Source organism: Ambystoma mexicanum, chromosome 13 (assembly GCF_040938575.1).
Source record: "Ambystoma mexicanum isolate Mex_15411 chromosome 13, UKY_AmexF1_1, whole genome shotgun sequence".
NCBI classification, from domain to species: Eukaryota; Metazoa; Chordata; class Amphibia; order Caudata; family Ambystomatidae; genus Ambystoma; species Ambystoma mexicanum.
The window spans coordinates 51201121-51221327 of NC_090938.1; positions in this window are offsets into that span (position 1 = coordinate 51201121).

Here is a 20207-nt window from a genome sequence, read left to right on the forward strand (position 1 = left end):
AGTTGAAACATATGCCTCTAGCATGGCTATGGCAGCTGTTCTCTCACAAAGGGACCCAGGAACTGGCCAGTTACACCCTGTGGCCTTCTGGTCATGAACATTCTCACCTCCCTGTAAAAGCAAGAAGAAATATCGAGGCTGAGTACCACAAAAGGAAATACACCAAACACAGGCTTATAAAGATTCACAGATCTTTAATTACTACTGCGCAGTTTACAAAGAACAAAACAGATAGCTATCTGGCCCTCAGTGCATCACAGTGAATACCAGCCCTTCAGTGTGAGAATTGAGAGGTACTGGACATCTGGACATTCAGATTTTTATACAATTCAGTAATAATGTCCAGCCCCCCTGCAAGTTAATAATCCATGGTCTAGAGTTCATGCCGAGTTCACTTATGGCTTATACAACAATATGCACACAGATTATATTTGGATTACATACAAACATGTTACAATGCCAACAGTGTATTCCAGATTTAGCAGTAAGCCTTAGCACATGTCCCTCACAATGCAGTTCAGCCAATGTCAACGTTCGATATTTGCTTTACATTGTTTCGATGTATGTCTGTGGATAAGGCTTATTGGTGCAGACAATCCTTAGACCACAAGTCAGGCATGGGATAAGATCTCTTTACCCAGTCTAAACATTCGGCCCGCGGACAGCCTAAACATTAACTAAGGTACAAGGTTCGGGAAGGCTCGGTTACAAGTTGGAAACTTAGTCCACCATTTTAGAACACAGAGTTACATTTGAACAGAAATCAAAATGGAGGACGATCCCAAAACGGCAGCGAAGTCGATCTAAAATCGGAACTTTGCAATGCGGTTTTCTTCGTAGAGCGACTGGGCCTAGGCCAATATATACAGGAAAGGAGGCACAATATGATTTCCCATTTAACAAACCCTCCTTTTGGCGTAAGCCAAGCGCTAAACTACTTCTAGTCACTTTACGAGTAACTCCACATCTCAATGTCCATACACCCTGAATCACAATCATCAGAGATATCGATCGCCATGAGGTCAGAAACAGAAATTTCCTTTAACACAAATTTGTTTGTCATTTTCTCAGGGGCGCATACCTTGTGTCCTAAAGTTCCCATCGCTTGTGCACAACATCCTCCTAACACCGAACATATGCCAGGAAGACACTGTATACAGCAACAGAAAAACAACAGAATACCCAAATTAATCAGCAAGATTGAAAGTAGCTTCCATCCCCAAGATCGTAAGAAGTCCCAGAACCAAGCGCTAAGATCCCAGTTTCCCTCGGGAACATGCACTTCTGAACTAACAAACGTGCAGATTTTGTATTGCCTTAAAGATGGTTGGGGAGGAATCTGGACGAAAACACAACAAGCGGACCCCACTAATTTACATACCCCACCACGCTCAGCCAGGATGACGTCTAATGCCATCCGGTTCTGAAGTGCCACTATTCGTATTGCTTTTTGTTCTAAAGTCATGTTATAGAGTATGTCAGTGGTCCGGTTGATGGTCCTCTCCAGTACTCTCGCTAGTCTTCTGATATCCTCAGAGTTTAGTATTTGCCCCCAAAATGGTACGAAGGATATCGTTATGTCACCCAGAACTTGTGCTGAAGTATCGCCATTCTTGTCCCACCTTGGACGAGGCTTAGAGATTTCTATGGTGCTTGCTATGAATACCCCGGGTAACAGAATTCCTAAATAACAGGTTCCCTGCCAATCCCTAGGTAACCATGGGAAAGCTTCATTACCGCAAACAAAGTAGACAGGTTCGCCTACATACAAAGGTCTGTCCTCACTGGTCAAGTTTGCAACGTTGACGCAGCCCTTGAAATCACCCATTGACTGAGTACCATTCCTCTGTATGCAGAAAGAAACTGAATCAGGGCTGTGGTTAACAGTGTAGGAAGGTGGCGTGGCATCCCTATTGCCTATAGGAGCCATCTTGAAAGAGATCAAAGATTGAAAAGGACGGGACAGTCTATCAGAAGGCCTAATAGAAGCAACATTAAGCTTGCTCCTATTCGCAAAGAGTGAGCCTCCCATGGGCGTTAGAACACGTTTCTCAAAATCGTTCAAATTAGTTCCATCAAAGTTCCCCGAGATGCTATCGTTCTATCGGCCAAACAATAGTGCCCTCAAAGATGCATAGCATGCAGTAGTCAGAGGTAAAGGATGAATATACCAGCCCAGCCCCTTATCTCTGTGTTGCGGTAAATGCGAGCAGACCCAACAATTAGACTTATAAAAAATTGCATGTGTGGCATTCATGATGAGTAATAGAGTGTTGTTGTGGTAACTCTGTCTGTGCTGAGAGTCTCTAGGAGATAGAGTGTGCAGATGCACGAAGGGTGTAGAAACAGTAGGTACATTTTCAGTGGGTAACAGAATTTCAAGCAATGTACTTCTTCCAGATACCAAAATCCTAAGGCAATTACTATTGTGAAGCCAGCTAACATAATCACAAGACAACAATACGTTTTCGGGGACCACGCATTCGATTGTTCATTACTACGGTCAGTCACACAGTCTCTTATTTGTTCCATATGAGTGGGAGCGATTGCAGGCATTGTTTCTTCAGACGAACACTCCAGAGTTTGTTTGCTGGCGATCTCCTGATCGTGCGTTTTCTTAGTCCTTCCCTAACCCTAGCCAACAGAATTCCTTAAGTGCAAAAAGAACAGGGCCAAAAAGGCAAGCCCTCCGATGATTTTTCCCTGGTGGCACAGCCGAACCGTGCAGTAAGTCTAGCTCAGAGGTGCCAGATCGTACCTTGTGACTCCTGGTACTGCGTGATCTGCGAACAATGTGTCGTTGCTTCCTGATGGAAGTGGTGAATTTATGACGGACTCTGACAATGGTGCAAAAGGATCTGTGGGAGAGTGTGGAGATAAAGCGGCTGTTTCGCCAGGCCCCATGGGCTCAGGGAGAGTCTCCAACGCACTCTCGATGCTGCTCGATGCTACATGATCATTGGGAGCAGCGCAGGTAAGGACTTCTGTGTCTTCTGTATTGTGTGCAAAGGGAAGGGAATCCTCTTGACATGCGACGCGTGGATCCAATGCTTTCCCCCTGACACGCGTACTGCGTTCTGTGTGACCAATAGAAATTGATGCGGGCCCCGCCAACGCGGTGCGAGGCAGGATGCTCTTTCAAATGATTTGACGAGAACCCAGCTTCCAGGCCGTATGCTGTGTCCTGGGCCCTCGTATTTTACAGGGAGGGCTTCTCACACCTGTTGATAAATCAAATACAGATTTTTTGTTAACTGGCCACAGTAGTCGGAAAGAAGTACATGTTCAATGTCACGCAAAGATCTCGGCTTAGGTAGGCCCCAAATGTTAGCTGGCCTACCCATAACCACCTCAAATGGGGAGAGCCCAGTCTTAGTCTGTGGGGTTGTTCTCATTAATAATAACACGATCAGTAAGGCGTCCGGCCATTTCAGTTTGGTACCGGCACAAGTCTTAGTGAGCTTGTTCTTGATGATACCGTTGTGTCTTTCTACCAAACCAGCACTTTGAGCATGTCTAGCCAAATGGAACCATTTATCGATCTGTAATCCCGCACATATCTGCAGAATTACAGCAGCGATAAAATGTGGATCATTGTCCCACCAGATGACCCTTGGCAAACCAAACCTAGGAAAATATTCCGTAAGCATGGTTTTCGCCGTTGTCATTGCTGTGGCATCTTTAACAGGAAAGGCTTCAACCCATTTACTAAAGGCGCAGATAACAACTAATACATACTTGTAGTTATTACAACGCTCCATTTCAATGAAATCAAAGTGGATAACCTCAAAGGGGACAGTAGGTGGACCGAAACTACCCCTTGGAGTTGATGTGCCCTTTCCCATATTATGCTGTAGACAGATCATGCAACTCTGAACGAAACGTTCAACTATTTTGGAGATTTTATCATTCACCCAGACATTTTGTAACATTTTGGAAACCTTCCGTGCACAGATGTGGGGGCCGCCATGAGCCATAGCGACCATCATTATAATGTACGCGTCAGGCAACAACCATTTCCCTTCTAGCTTGTCCACCCAACACCCATCATCATCCAATCTTGCCAAACCCTCAGCCCATCGTTTAGATTCTTCTAATGTGGCATCAGCTTGAATACTCTTTACAGATTCGATACCCTCATCCAAAGTACAAACATTTGTGGCTTCCCTTGAAGTATACATTTCTGAAAAGAGATCAGTGGCAGTCTGTTCGGCTATCTGGTCAGCGAAAGTGTTCCCTTTTCCCACATCATCTATGATCTTCTGATGAGCTGCGCATTTCATGATTGCTAACTGAGTGGGGAGTGCAAGCGCTGAGAGTAACCGTACTATCAAGAAGCCATATTGGATCTTAGTTCCATGTGAGATCAAGAAACCTCGTACTGCCCAAAGTCTACCGAAGTTGTGAACCACCCCAAAAGCATACTGACTATCAGTATATATGTTTACGGTAAGCCCTTCGGAAAGTTCACAAGCTCGGGTCAATGCTATAATCTCTGCGGCCTGCGCAGAGTTATGTGTGATTCTTTTGGTTTCCACAATCGTGCTCAATGTGGTGATTGCATAAGCAGCCGTGGATGTACCATCGGGAAGTTTGAACTAAGAGCCATCACAAAACTGCTCCCCTTGTGGATTGTTCAAAGGAGTATCTTTCAAATCGATTCTGCCTTTAGTCTCTTGCTCTGTGGTGTAGAAGCTGTCATGTGACGCTACGTCACTGCAAACAGTACCTTGCGGGAAAGGTAAAAGTTCAGCCGGATTCAGGACGCAACACCTCTGTATTTTAATGTGCAGAGCAAACAAGATCAATTTGTATCTCGTTAATCGTGCAGAGGTGGGGTGTTGCGTTTGTGTTCTGTTCAATAGAACATTTACAAAGTGAGGTACCATCAGGGTTAAAGCATGGCCTAGGACCATACCCTCGCTCTGTTTAACAGACACAGCAGCAGCAGCGACAGCTCTCAAACATCTTGGCAAAGTGCATGCAACAGGATCAAGGGCGGAAGAAAAGTAGCCGCACGGCCTATTCTTCCCTCCATGTTCCTGCTTTAATACAGCCAAAGCACATCCATCACGTTCATGCACATACAACACGAAGGCCTTTTCATAATTTGGTGTGCCCAAAACCGGTGCAGAACACAGTGCAATCTTGAGCAGATCAAATGCTTGCTGGTGTTCCAAGTTCCATGGCAATGGCAAAGAAATGCCCTTCTTCGTCAAAGCCAACATTGGTTTAATCGTTAACGAGAAGATCCGGATCCACTGCCTACAGTAAGAAGCCATTCCTATAAAGGCTCTGACTTCCTTCTGTGTATTTGGGACAGACATGCTAGAAATTATTTTTATCTGCTCAGGCGTCAACCTTCTTCCCTCCTTTGGCAGGAGATAGCCTAAATAGGCGACCTCCTGTCGACAATACTGAAACCTTTTGAGTGAAACTTTGTGTCCATGTTTAGCTAAATGAATCAGCAACAACACAGTGCCCTCTCAAAGTCAGCAGCTAAAAGTAGATTGTCTACATATTTAAGCAGTGTACAAGTGGTAGGCAACTCGAGTGTATCAAGCTGCTCTTTCAAAGCCCTACTATAGATGCTAGGACTTTCCGTGTAACCTTGCGGCGCACGGGTAAATGTAAACGAGCGTCCCCCTAAGGTGAACATGAACAGATATCTACTATCCTTGTGTATAGGAATGCTAAAGAAAGCGTTCCTAAGATCCACAACACTAAAGTGAGTAGCAGAAGCCGGAGTCATGGTTAATATTGTCGTCACATCACGTACAATAGGAAATTGTAGAGCAACAATCTTATTGATGGCACGTAAATCAATAATGAAACGAAAAGGAATTGCATTATTGCCTTTTTTGTACACGGGCACAAACTACCTGCAATTTCCTCAATTACCCCGCGATGCACAAAATCGGAGACTATGCATTTCAAAGCTTGCTCACCATCAACTGAAATCGTATACTGAGGAATACTTGGCAACTTTACTCCATGTTTCAAAATGATCTTAACAGGCTCAATTTGTAGAACACCGACATCATTGTCATCAATTGCCCACAAACACTGCGGAACATCACTAAATTCCGGCGGCAAAGGTCTAGTCAAGAACTGAGAGACAGAAAGTTGCTGTGGTGAAATCGTCAAACGCACTCCATCCGAAGAACAATGAATTACTGCATTTAATTCCTTCAACAGATTCAGCCCCAGCAAATTCTCTCCACAGTTCATAGTCAAAAGAAATGGACAATGGTCTGTAAATGGACTCAATGTAATCGGTACCGGTGAAGAAACCGGCGAAGAAACCGGACAAACTACAGAAACATTGGTTTGCCCTGACAGTGGAATGTTTGGAACCCGATAATGGCCAATGGAACACTTCTGTGCTCCTGTATCTATCAAAAATAGATGTTTCCTATTTCCCACTATCATCTCAACGTAGGGGCCTTTCTGATTAACGGGAATAGGCGTCGGTTCCAAACCCTGCTTCGGGCAATCCTAGCGAAACGGAATGTTATCAAAAGGAAGTTCTTCAAAGAGGTAAGCAGCAGAAGGATGATAAAAAATGTTTCTATTATCCATACTTGGTGCCTGATTATCCTGTGAAAAAGGTTGCGAATTTTGAGAAAACTGACTTCTACCAGTACCCCCCACCCCAGGGCGGCCTCTGGACCATATACCCATGGCACCAAATGTGTTATTCAACCTCTGCTGAAGGATCGGGCATTGTGCATGCCAAATACCCTCTTGTCTGCAATAAGCACACTGGTTCACGTTTACAGGACCCAACGGCACATTTCCCTGTGGAAAGTACCGTCCCCTAACTTGTGAATTATCCCCTCTAGGGCCTCAAACAATTTGTTGCAATAGAACTTTAGGTTTCAGGTCTCCCTTTCTTTTTTCAATTCTTTCTTTCTCATTATTGACTCGGTTCTCATAGTACTGAGCCATATGCAATACTTCCGACTGAGACTTAGCTTGCCAAGCACTCTCAGAAGACATAATTTGCGGCTGGATGTCAGGCAGCAATCCATGCACAAATTTGTCCACAAATAGTCGTTTTCCAGACTCTGTGCTCAAATCTTGTCCACTGTAATCTGAGAACACTTGTTCGAACCGATTAAAGAATTCGGTAGCACCTTCAGATTTCCCTTGGACACAAGCAGTAAGTTTGTCCCAAATAATCCTTCTCTCAGGAATTATGGCTTTTAGTTTTGCGACTATTCTATTGGGCAAAGTCAGTATTACCTGTGACGGTCTCTCGCCAGCTGGCCTTTCTCTATCTAATCGAACTATATTTACCCATGTGTTCCCTAACCCTGCTGCATCGTCTACAGTCCAGATTTGTTTCTACAAATCAATAGGTGGGAGCACGGGAAATAACAAATCAATATCGCTCAAAGTAAATACTGATGACTGCAAGACAGATTCTATCTCTTTATAGAACCCTGTCGGATTCTTCCTAATATCGGGAATGGATTGTTTAATGGTGTTCACTTCCTGTCTTGAGAACGGTACGTGAACAAACTGTGACACATAATGTGCAGGAATTTCATGAGCAGCTACATCAGCTGGAACCTCAACTTTTGGGACATATTTCGGAGGAACCTCTCTCATAGGCAACTGAGAGATAGGGAACTCTGAACGCTTACTGAGCAACAAAGCTCAATTGAGCGCTAAAGCAACTGAAGGAGTATTAGACGAAAAAGCTCTCTTGTAGATATTCAATAATTCTGCGGGACAACAAATCTTTCTTTTTATGCATTCATCCTGCAGGTATTCTACCATTACCTGTATCACTTTTCTCTGTATTTCTGGCGTTTACTGACTATACGTGTTATATACTTCTACAGGAGTTATTGACATGTCTGAAATCCACCTAATCGCATCTTTTGTACGAATTCGCATTTTCTCATTTGTCAACTTATGACAAGGAAGGAACCGTTTCTGTGCAAACATAGCGTCAAAACTATCACCATCAATGTCTTCATTCCGTAACCTTTCCAACTCCCTTCTAAACTCAAAAACCCTCTTGACGTACTCATGTACTTTCTCTGCAGTATCTCTTGAATATGCTAAAACATTCAGAACCCTCAACCCTTGTGGGAGATCTATATAATGTAGTCTGTTCCACATTACATATAAATTAATTCCCAACCCTTCAATAAAAACGTTTTTCTCAGGAAAACTTGCTAGATTAGAGGGTGTGGCAAAAACATCAGCTTGTTCACCCTTCTCCATGCACTGTCTAGCCCATGCAGTAAAATCGCACTTTCTCTCTTTAGATACAGTATTATGAGTTATAATCCTTGATTCCGCTCCCTTATCAACTACAAGTGGTACGGAACCACTTAGAAGAGAAAGAGTAGAAAAATCTTGTACATTCGGTAACAAAGGTGTTATCACTGGTACAGAAGGCACATCTACCAAACTCGTAACAGTAGGCAAAGGCGGAGGAACAGGTGGAGGAACAACGATACGAGGAGGAACAACTGCTGAGGAAGAGGAACATTAAGAGGAATGATAGGAGGAGCAGGAACAACTACAGGAGGAGGAATAACAGCAGGAAGAGGTAAAACAGCAGGAATAGGAACATACGGAGGTGGCGCAGTGACTTCATGGTTCATTCAGAAGTTTGTCAATCAACTCATCAGATACATGAAAGTCTTTAGACGGATACATTTTCTGAATACCAAGTGAAAAAGCCCTATCCATATTCCTAACTGACTCAGACTGTTTATTTTGATCATACAACAACGCTTTTTCGGCATTGGACAGATGACGGCGCGCATGTTTTTCCCTACTTTTAAGTTGCTGCATAGCTTCTTTTTCCAATTCTGTAATACATCAAATGCTGCAGGTCTGGCCTTTTTCTTTAATAATATAGACTCTAAATATTCTATACGAGGGATTTCAAAGCTACAATTGGTTGGCCACTGAAGTTCGGAAGCATGTCTAGTTTGTCTGTGCCAAATATCATTAAACACTGTACTACCAATGCCGTGCTTACAGTACATATAACATGCCGGAGACCCCTCCATTGGTGCCGGTCAGCCAAATTCCAAAGATTGTCTGTCACTGCGGAATAACGCTCTGAAGCAGGCAGACAATTTCCCAGGCATATCAGATTACTGGTGTTACCTGGACAATAATTGTACTCGCGAGTGCAATGCCCCAAAACAAATTATCAGGATGCTTAAGAATTGGGTCACGACTCACATGATCAAAGAACTAAGGAGGTCCGATCAGATTTCAAAGAACTACAAAGGACCCACGTGGTTGGTGATTTCGGCAGAACTGTCCGCCTCGATATATGGACCCTCGTCAAGAAGCCGTCTCGGACCGCGGGCTCACCGTCCAGGGATCGGGTCGTGCAGTACTGTTGTGGTAATCCAAGAAAGGGGCCCCCTTTTTCACCGTCCGATCCCAGTCCGATAGCCACATCATCCTTCAACGAGATGGCATCAATCTTGAGGGTCCCTATTCAGGCGCCATCTGTAAAAGCAAGAGGAAATATCGATGCTGAGCACCACAAAAGGAAATACACCAAACACGGGCTTATAAAGATTCACAGATCTTTAATTACTACTGCACAGTTTACAAAGAACAAAACAGATAGCTATCTGGCCCTCAGTACATCACAGTGAATACCAGCATTTCAGTGTGAGAAGTGAGAGGTACTGGACATCTGGACATTCAAGTTTTTATACAATTCAGTAATAATGTCCAGCCCCCCTGCAAGTTAATAATCCATGGTCTAGAGTTCATGCCGAGTTCACTTATGCCTTATACAACAATATGCACACGGATTATATTTGGTTTACATACAAGTTACAATGGCAACAGTGTATTCCAGATTTAGCACTAAGCCTTAGCACATGTCCCTCACAATGCAGTTCAGCCAGTGTCCACGCTCGATATTTGCTTTACATTGTTTCGATGTATGTCCGTGGATCAGGCTTATTGGCGCAGACAATCCTTAGGCCACAAGTCAGGCATGGGACAAGGTCTCTTTACCCAGTCTAAACATTCGGTCCGCGGACAGCCTAAACATTAACTAAGGTACAAGATTCGGGAAGGCTAGGTTACAAGTTGGAAACACAGTCCACCATTTTAGAACACAGAGTTACATTTGAACAGAAATCAAAATGGCGGACGATCCCAAAATGGCGGCGAAGTCGATCTAAAATCGGAACTTTGCAATGCAGTTTTCTTCGCAGAGCGACTGGGCTTATGCCAATATATACAGGAAAGGAGGCACAATATGATTTCCTGTTTAACATCCCGAGCTCAACTATACTATCACGGACAAAGAACTCTTGGCTATAAAATCAGCTTTCAAGGCATGGCAACACTATCTCCTTGGTGCTAGACATACTGTCACGGTCATAACTGATCATCGAAACCTGCAACACCTAAAAACAGCAAATGCTCAATCATCCCATCAACTGCGGTGGGCTCTTTTCTTTGCCGAATATGACTATGTGATGACCTACCGGCCAGGAGTCCAAAACGGAAAGGCTGACGCCTTGTCCCGCATGGGTGTTGATGAAAAGGTATACATAACTCCAGATCCAGTAGCCATCATTCCAGAAGACAAACTCCTGGGTCTTACGACAACATTGACACAGGGTGAACTCCAAAACAAGATCCAACTCTTAATGGATCCCACTTTCTCACAAGAGTGGTGAACTCAAGGAGAACATTGCACCATTAAAGACCAGTTACCATATTTTAGGAACCGTCTACACTTGCCAAGTAAAGATTTACAAGAGCAGGTTTTTTCGGGTTATCACGACTTCCTGATTGAAGGTCATCCTGGAATTGCCAAAACTCTAGCTAAAGTAAAATTAATCTATTGGTGGCCCACATGGCGTAAAGACATCATACAATTTATCCAATCTTGCAGTGTGTGTGCGCAAAACAAGTCCCAAAAGCAGAAACCAGCTGGTCTTCTCCAGCCATTGGAAATTCCTCCCGCACCATGGCACAGACTGTCCCTTGATTTCGTTACAGATATACCTCCCAGTCAAGGATTCAACACCATCTTAGTAGTTGTAGATTTGTTCTCTAAAATTGCACACTTTATTCCTTTTAAGGGTCTTCCAAATGCATCCAATTTAGCGAAGGTATTCCTGGAGGAAATCATACGGCTACATGGCTTTCCATTGGTCTTGATCTCAGATGGAGGTAGTCAGTTTGTATCCAACTTCTGGAGGAAATGCTGTTCAATGGCCCAAATTGACATTCGACTATCCACAAGTCACCATCCTCAAACAGATGGCCAAACAGAGAGAACAAACCAAATCCTCGAGCAATACTTGCGTTGCATGTTACATCAAGTGGAAGGAAATTGGAAGGACTTGTCATGGATAGCTGAATATGCCTAAAATAATTCATTACACTGTTATGAGGGTCGAAGGACCTGGTCTTTGTGGCGTTGCTGGCGTCAATTATCCTCAGTCTGCCCGAGTTCTCCCAAGATTGCGTCCCATACTCAGGGTATCGTGCCAGTACTGCCGAAAGGAACACGGGAGACTCCTCCCTCATACCCGGAAACAGTACTTCTGATGTAGAAGCCAGGACCGCAGTGCATTGCTACTGCTTATGGTGGTTGCGCTACGTGAGTTATCAAGTAATTTATGCTTACTATTCTATTTGAATCCTTACCTTTAATCCCGGTCTCTCACAGTCCTTATTTCTCTTACCTTTGTGCTTCCAGGCAATCCCCTTCCGCTCGTCTATCAACTTCCGATACAAACTTTGCATTGATTGATAGCCAGTGGACCCCCATTAATAACGTAGGCGTTTTCACCCCTCGTTTCCATCTGAATCTTGCCCGCTTATTTCCTTCTAACATTTCCTCACGGGTGTTTTCACTTCCTCTCTAGAAGAAGACTTGTATTTCCCAAACTACAATACTCAGAATTCCATCCGCTTACGTCAAAGACTTCTTCATTTGTGATCTAGGCAGGTGGAGTTTATATGCAGACTGAGTATAGATACAAAATCCCTTTGCTTTCTATTTAGACCCTTACCGTTCTTTGTTTCTGAAGGAGTCAAGAGTTTATCTTGCTTTCAAGATTCCCATTCATTCATCACTCCTTACAGTTATTCCTGCTAACAGGAAAGGTATCATCGTTATCCTATTTTTACATAAGGCTCAATATCTTGTTGCTGTACTAACTCTCCTTTTCATTATAGAACCAATCCAGTGAATTAGAGGGTCACCTAGTTCTACACCTTCCAGTTCAAAAGGAGTTATCAGCGCTCACTAGCGACAATCCCGATTCCTCCTGCTCATCGCTCTCAAGCTACACAGGGTTTTTTCCCTTTCGAGGGTTTCCCTGCCACGTTCTCTTGTTGCCTCAGTTGTAGGCATATAGAGAGTGTGTCAGGTGAACTTCTCTTCTCTGCTAGCAGCTCCTGAACACAAGGTAGGTGACGCTTCGGATTACATTATCTATCTGTCAACGCAGAGGTGGAAGTGTTTGTAAACAAACTGCAAATTGATATAATTATAACAGATAGCAACGGCTTAAAAAGTGCACAGACCTCTGCTCAGTGTTGACAGGTGGAAGATATAACTGAAGGGGTTAGTCATCATGGAGCAACAAATGCAGCAGTTAGTTACAGCTATGCAAGCACTCTCTGCAGAGATGCAACAATTCAAGCAGGAGAGCTAGTGGGTCACTCTGTTCAGAGCTCCGAAGTCCCTCTGGGACCTTTACCTTGTGGACGATTCGATGGAAACCCACATCTAGTCAAGGAATTCTTAGAATCCTGCACTGTTCAATTTGCCTTTAAAGCAGCGTTTTTCCCTACAGATATCGATAAGTTAGGACATATGATAGGCCAAATGACGGGTGTAGCTTTAGCTCGGGCTACTCCGCTAGTGACTAGTAATAATCCCATACTCGTCTCCTATACTGCGTTTTGTAACAGCATTAAGAGCATGTTTGGGAGACAAGAGGTTACCATTGCTTCCCAAGAGCGTTTACTTGATTTCAAACAAGGGAACCAGGACATACTGTCCTATATTACTAAATTCAAATAAATGGCGGCTGACACCTCTTGGGCCGATGTTGCCTAAATCACCATCTTTAGAAGAGGCCTTTCAGAAGAACTTAAGGATGAGGTGTCTAGGGTCCCTCGGCCTCATAAAATGTCTGCGTTTATTGCTCTAGTTATGCAACTAGATTACCGTCTTCAAGAAAGACATCAGGAAAAGAAGAAGGGACGCACCTTTAGACAGCAGACTGAGGTATTTCTCCGTCAAATAAGACCGTCTCCTCAGAGGAACCTATGCTGTTAGGGATCACTCGAGGGCCACTCTCTGCAGACGAGTGGGCTAGACGTAATTCTCGGGGTCTATGCATGTACCTCGGAGCCAGTACTCACACAGTTGAAGAGTGTACAGTTGCCCCTCAAAGGAAGACGGGAAACACCAGAGCCCGACCATGAAGGGAACGACGGGGCAGGGCTTTCTTTCAGTTAACGGTTCCCTAATAATGGATCCATCTCACCTTTCTACTACTTCGGAGAACACCATGATTGTGCTTGAGATATTGTTGTCCTGGAATAACATTCATCTTGAAAAGGTCCCTGCACTGATTGACAGTGGTGTTTGGAATTTTATAGATGATTCCTGGGCCCGAGAACATGGTATACCTAGGCTGGCTAAATCCATAGAAATTCCAGTGGGAAGCGTGGATGGTAGTCCGCTAACCTATGGTCCCATTAAAGACCATACTTGTTCTTTAACCTTGAACATTTCCTCCCATCTGGAGACATTAATCGTAGATGTTATCCAAACTGCTCATTACCCAGTCATACTAGGGTTACCCTGGTTGAGGATGCACAATCCGTATATTCATTGGTCTGCGGGAACCCTTTTCCTGGGTTCGGAGCATTTTGTTTATCAATGTTTGGGACACAAGAACGGGCAAAAGAATGGTAGTGCTACCAGCAAAGTACTTAATCAAATATCTTCTGTCCCTCCGGAATACCAACAATATCAATCAGTCTTCTCTCAGACCGAATACTCATCACTCCCGCCTCATCGAATAGATGATTGCGCAATCGATTTGATTCCAGATTGCCCATTGCCATTCGGCCGGATGCATATTCTTTCCGCTAAAGAGAAAGAAGTCCTGAAAGAATATCTTCATGCACATCTACAGAACGGCCTGATAACCAAATCTACCTCGCCGGCAGCAACCTCCTTGTTTTTTATTCCAAAGAAGAAAACTACAGAACTCCGGCCATGTATAGATTTCAGGGGACTGAACAAAATCACTGTACCAGACAAGTATCCAATGCCTCTCACTCCAGACATCTTGGAGGCGATCAGAGGTGCTCAAGTTTACACTAAACTTGATTTGCGGGGAGCGTATCGCCTGATCTGCATACAGGCGGGAGATGAATGGAAGATAGCGTTTCGAACGCCCTTTGGACATTTTCAATACCGTGTCATGCCTTTTGGTCTAGCAAATGCCCCGGCAGTCTTTCAAAGATTCATGGACCATACCTTTGCAGACATTTCTCTTCACTACGGCATTATTTACCTGGACGATATTCTGGTCTTTTCATCTTCATTAACTGAACACATACAACATGTACGCAAAGTCCTTAATAGACTACAACAAAACCATTTATTGTGCAAATTGGAGAAGTGCGAGTTTCATAAAACTGCGGTCGCGTACCTAGGATATATACTATCCCCACAGGGTATCGCAATGGACCCAGCGACAGTCTCTGCAATCACTGAATGGCCCTCGCCAAGATCTGTTAAGGACATTCAGAGATTTCTAGGGTTCGCCAATTTTTATAGGTGTTTTATACCATATGTTTCCTCGCTTACCTTGCCAATGACTCACCTTCTGAAAAAAGGTGTTACATTAATTTGGACTTCAGAGACTCAGAAATCTTTTGAAACCTTAAAGGATTTATTTACAAAAGCACCCATTTTGGCAGTCCCTGGTCAAAGGAGACGGTTCATAGTCGAATCTGATGCCTCTCATTATGCAGTAGGTGCTATACTCCTACAACCAGATCACAGAAACAACAAGAGACCCATTGCATCTTTATCAAAGACCTTAACCTCAGCAGAGATTAACTACAAAGTCCTAGAAAAGGAGTTATTGGCAATAGAATGTGCCTTTGAAGAATGGCATCATCTCCTTTTAGGAGCCCAACATCCCATAAAGGTGAGAACAGATCACCATAATCTCTGCACTCTGCAATACGCACAAACGTGCAACAGTCGTCAAGCAAGATGGGCACATTTGCTTCACCTTTCCGCATCATCTTCACCTTCATACCAGGGAAAACAAATTTGAAGGCTGATGCACTATCCCGAAGGGATCCTATGGAAAAGACTGCATTGAAACACAAACCTTTGTTCCCCAAGGCGATGTTCATTCCGGTCATGCATAATTTTCTACAAAAAGTAGAGACCAGCGTTAGAACCTGGGTGCCCAATAATTCAGACGTTATTACACAGCATCAACTCACCTGCAGTCGAGGATTACTCTTTAAAGAAGACAGGATGTTTAAACCGGAGGAAACACTCTGCAGGAAGTATTAAGACTTTGTCATGACTCTCGAGCTGCAGGACACAGAGGACTGTCGAATACGATGGAATTAATCCAAAGGCACTTCTGGTGGCCTACGATTCGGAAAGACGTTCAGGATTATATTGTTTCTTGCCTGATTTGTATTCAGACAAAGTCATCACGTAAACCTCCTATTGGGGAATTGACACAAATGCAACTTTCCACTAAATCATGGCAGATAATCTCTACAGATTTTATTGTGGATCTCCCCCTGTCAGAAGACTGTACCACGATTATGGTCACCGTAGACTCCTTAACGAAGATGGCACACTTCATTCCTCTCCCTTCTGTGCCTTCAGCGAGCACAATGGCTTGGATTTTCCTGGACCGTATCTTTTCGTTACACGGACTGCCAGGAACCATCAGTTCGGACCCTGGTCCACAATATACATCACGATATTGGCGACATCTTTGCAACACTTTGGCTATCTCTCGTGCCTAAAAGTCGGGATACCACCCACAAACTAATGGGCAGACCGAACATCTTAACCAGACTCTGGAAGGTTATCTCAGATGCTATATATTGTTAGCCCAGGACAACTGGAAGGAGTTATTACCACTAGCAGAATTCGCGTACAACAACGCGAACCATTCAGCTACTCGTTCCAGTCCATTTTTTGTACCTATGGGTTTCATGCATCAGTTTTCCTGGCATCCATGCCACAAACTTCGCCATTCCCCAATCTGGAGAGGTTCGTGGACATCATAAAGCAATCAAAGCTCTACTGGCAGCCCAAGAAGCAAGCAAGAGACAGGCGGATAAACACCGGACCCCAGCTCCGGATATACAAATAGGAGATTGTGTCTGGTTGGCGAGCAAATTCTTACCCAGATGACTCGTCCCTTCCAAACTATCTCCTAAATACTACTGGCCGTTCACAGTGTTGGAAAGAAAGGATCCAGCGGCCTATAAGTTGCAACTTCTGCATTCCTGGAGATGCATTCACCCTACCTTCCATGTTTCTCAATTGAAACCAGATGTCAGAAATCATTTTCATCAGACTAACTCAGGTACATTTCCCCCGGTTTTGACAAACTCTGGCCCTGAATACGAAGTTTCAGGGATATGTGATGCTCGCTATCGACGGGGGGTCCTTCAGTTTTTAGTGGACTGGAAGGGATATTTAGCTGCGGAACGTTCATGGGAACCTGCTTCTGCTGTTCACGCTCCACGACTGGTTCGCTCATTTTACTGGTGTCACCCGGGTAAACTGGGGTACACCTCCCTTGGAAGGGGGCATGCTGTTATGAAGGGTCGAAGGACCTGGTCTTTGTGGCGTCGCTGGCATCACTTATCCTCAGTCTGCCCGAGTTCTCCCAAGATGGCGTCCCATACTCAGGGTATCGTGCCAGTACTGCCGAAAGGAACATGGGAGACTCCTCCCTCATAACCGGAAACAGTACTTATGATGCAGAAGCCAGGACCACAGTGTGTTGCTACAGCTTATGGTGGTTGCGCTACGTGAGTTATCGAGTAATTTATGCTTACTATTCTATTTGAATCCTTACCTTTAATCCCGGTCTCTCCCGGTCCTTATTTCTCTTACCTTTGTGCTTCCAGGCAATCCCCTTCCACTCGTCTATCAAATTCCGATACAAACTTTGCATTGATTGATAGCCAGTGGACCCCCATTCATAACGTAGGTGTTTTCAACCCCTCGTTTCCATCTGAATCATGGCCGCTTATTTCCTTCTAACATTTCCTCACTGGTGTTTTCACTTCCTCTGTAGAAGAAGACTTGTATTTCCCAAACTACAATACCCAGAATTCCATCCTCTTAAGTCACAGACTTCTTCATTTGTGATCTAGGTAGGTGGAGTTTATATGCAGACTAAGTATAGATACAAAATCTCTTTGCTTTCCATTTAAACCCTTCCCGTTCTTTGTTTCTGAAGGAGTTGAGAGTTTATCTTGCTTTCAAGATTCCCATTCATTCATCACTCCTTACAGTTATTCCTGCTAACAGGAAAGGTATCATCATTACCCTATTTTTACATAAGGCTCAATATCTTGTTGCTGTACTAACTCTCCTTTTCATTATAGAACCAATCCAGTGAATTAGAGGGTCACCTAGTTCTACACCTTCCAGTTCAAAAGGAGTTATCAGCGCTCACTAGCGACAATCCCGATTCCTCCTGCTCATCGCTCTCAAGCTACACAGGGTGTTTTCCCTTTTGAGGGTTTCCCTGCCGCGTTCTCTTGTTGCCTCAGTTTTAGGCATATAGAGAGTGTGTCAGGTGAACTTCTCTTCTCTGCTAGCATCTCCTGAAGACAAGGTAGGCAACGCTTCGGATTACATTATCTATCTGTCAACACAGAGGTGGAAGTGTTTGTAAACAAAAAACTGAAAATCGATATAATTATAACATACACACCAGCACTGGACAAATCCCTTTCTACACTATATATGGTAGACATCCACGTACTTCAGAATTGGATCTCCCAACCCCTTTGGAAGTGCCAGCGGTAAAAACCCTACATACGACTATTTCCCAGGCTTTCGAAGAAGCAGCAGAACATTTACTCCAAGCCAAGAACAGACACAAGAAATTCGCTGACCAACATCGTAGTAAAGCCCCCGACTATCAAATTGGAGACAAGGTCTGGTTAGCATCAAAATATGTGCCCATAAAATGGACTCAGACCTTTCCTCCCCGATATCTGGGACCTTATTCTATTGAATCCATAATAAATCCAGTGGCAGTTAAATTAGCCCTACCACCCACTATGCAGATTCATCCTGTGTTTCACGTATCACTCCTGAAACTGGTACAATCCGGTACTCGGGTTACAACACCACTAAAACCAGTATTAGTTGACGGAGAACCAGAGTTTGAAGTAAAGGATATCCTAGACTCAAAATTCACCAGATTCAAACTATACTACTTAGTTGATTGGAAGGAATACGGCCCTCAAGACAGATCATGGGAACCTACTGAATACATCCATACACCTCGCTTAATTAAAAAGTTCCATCAGAATTGCCCAGCCAAACCAGGACCAGGCAGAAGTGCCACCGTGAGAGGGGCCTTGGGGGGGAGTGCTGTCATGACCCTTTCCCCTGGCCCTCACTGGCAAGTCAACCTTCCAGTTAGGGCCAGGTCAAAGGCCTTAAAACCTCATCCAAGCCTCTCTTGGAGTCAGTCGTGGCGCCTTTGGCACCAGGCTCATAACCACCATGAAGACCAACATTAGAATGGGACTATTTACTTGGGATTATTTAACTTGGGGGGTTCAGCCAACATGGAGGCACACACATAGCTCAGTTACAAGGAACTGAGCTATGCGGTCTAGTCTTTTGGGTGTGACAGGCCTGGGATATTTTACCTGGACTACTTTACCTGAGACTATTTAAACCACACCCAAACAGCAGAACATGCTTAGCGTTATTCTGCTGTGGGCAGTGTAACGCTCACCGTGTCCAGTTCTTTGATGACAGCTTACCTGACACCAAGGACCTGCAGAGAGAGAAAGAACACTATGAAACTTACCTGGAACAGTATCCTGTCTTCAATCCATCGCTGACTTCAGTTCCACACACCTGAAGGTACGAACTCCATTATCCGGCACTGCATGCATCCTGGAATACCATAACCTGGAAAGAGGAGAAAGAAAGACAGCATTAGTAAGCGTTTACTCACATTTCCTCTCGTATGAAGAAAGCCACACAATTCTTACCTGGGTAGTCATCTCCTGGTCAGTATCATTGCTGGAACATCACGGCGCTCAGCGAGGAACATCGCGACCTGCAAGGAGAGAAAAGACACAGGTTAGCAATATAAAAGGCGAAACAGCGCCACGCATCGCGCATTACTCACTGGACAGCATCGCGCACATCGCGCTTTCGCCTACCGGCCCATGCTCATCTTCAAACTGTATGACAACACAAAATTACTTTCCATATCTAAAAGGAAAGAAGCAAGACATTATTATTCGAACTAGGAGGAACATAAGAACTGCATATAAAGACTGTAAAGCAGCAAACCTACGGAGTCGCAGCAGGCCTGGATTCCCACAGGGGGGAGTGAAGTAACTTGGTCGCTGCTTGCCCCCCACATCTACGCGCCCCTGCCACGAGGAGCAGGACGGAGAATCCACCTTTTACAATATTAAGGTGAGGAGAAGGCCCAAGGGGGAGGAAGGAGTTGAGGCCAAGGGAGGTAAGAAAACATAAAGACAATCTGGTATTGAATCCAGCTCTCCTATATTGCAGACCCATCTTTAACCAGAGGCCTTACCAAGGGACCGGGAGAGGGTTCGAGAGTGCAAATCATCCAACCAGGGCTGGGTGGCATCCCCGTGGATACCAGGTGAGCGTAACAGTGACTCAGGGAACTGTAATAGCCATCTAAAAGGGGTTTCTGGCTGATCTAAAAATCTTCCAAATTTGGGAATGGTGAGCGGGTGGAGGGTGAAATTAGGAATATGGGGAATTAATTGCATTTTTCTAACGTTTTCTGCATTTTGTGAAAGTTCCACACAGCATTGCAAAATCGTGCAGACCTGGCTGTCATCTTGTTTATTTCACCATGATTAGCAGATTCAGAAAAGATATATATATTATGGCAGTTGTGAGTAAAATTATGAAG